The following is a 1,301-nucleotide window of genomic DNA, read 5'->3' on the forward strand; positions in this document are numbered from 1 at the left end:
AAAAAAAAAGAAGTCAATATTACCCTTGGTTAAAAATTCCTGTAATTTCGTTTTTTTTTTGTTTTTTTATAAAAGTCTGCCATACAAGTAATGACAGATTAATTTGTAAGTGGGAGATTTATTGTCGATGGCAGTTTTTTTTTGGTAGACTTATTTTAGATGACAGATTAATTTGCAGAGTTTGACGGCAGATTTGTTTTCTATGGCAGATTTATTTGAAGTGTGTAACGACAGATTTTTTGTGAACAACAGATTTTCTTAACGCGATAGACTTATTTATAAAGTTATGAGAGATTTTCATTGTTTTGGTCAAATTTCTAGGAATTTTGTGGCAGATTTTTTATGATTGTTGTAACAGTTTTATTTTTCACTTAAAAAATCTGTCACATTGCGACAGATTTATAAACGTAAAAATAATTGCTAGTTTGACATCTAGTGATGACAGATTTTTTTTAAGTTATGACTGATTTTTGGATTGAAGGAAAAATCTGTTGTTTGATAACAGATTTTCGAAAGTCTTTTTAAAATTGCTATATTGACCCACATGCACAATATACGTTATGGCAGAGTTTCTTATGTTATGACAGTTTTTTTTCCTACTAAAAAATCTGCTGCTTGATAACAGATTTATTGTATATGAATACAATGATAACATATTTGTTTTTTGTTGATATAGTGATAGCAGATTTGTTATCTGTAATGAAAAATCTATTATTTCGAGTTTGATAACAGATTTTTTTCAGGGTAATGATAGATTTATTAGTGCCTTTTGTGACAGTTTTTTTTTAAGTTAAGCGACAAACTTTTGTAGCAGTTGCCATATATGGCGAGAATCTAGGGTTTACCTTATTTTTTCTCTTTTGTATCATGCCTCCCCTCCCTCTATATCGACTAAAATTGTTTTCTCTTTTGGGTTCATCTTATTTTTCGATAAATTCTTTTTTCCTCCTCTCCAATGTGGATTTAATCATGTTTTCTTTCCTTTTGGGGTTCATAATCGATTTCTCTATTATTTTCTTGAATTAAATAATTGAGGATTGGTATATGAGGATTACATGCTGGATAACAAGGTATTTGATGTTGTCTTGAGTTAAATAATTGAGGGTCGGGTTTTGTTTTTATGTTTTTTGTATTATTAGATTTTATTTAGTATTTAATTTGCTATTTTTTATTTCCTATTTCAGTTTAGTTGGCCTTTTGGTAATTTAAACATAACATTGTGTCAATCTAGTTTTCCTCTAACGGAGGGTGTCAATCTAGCAATATTTTTTCAATTTTGTGTCAATCTGGTCTATTTTCAC

This window comes from Camelina sativa, chromosome 20 (genome assembly GCF_000633955.1).
Source record: "Camelina sativa cultivar DH55 chromosome 20, Cs, whole genome shotgun sequence".
NCBI lineage: Eukaryota > Viridiplantae > Streptophyta > Magnoliopsida > Brassicales > Brassicaceae > Camelina > Camelina sativa.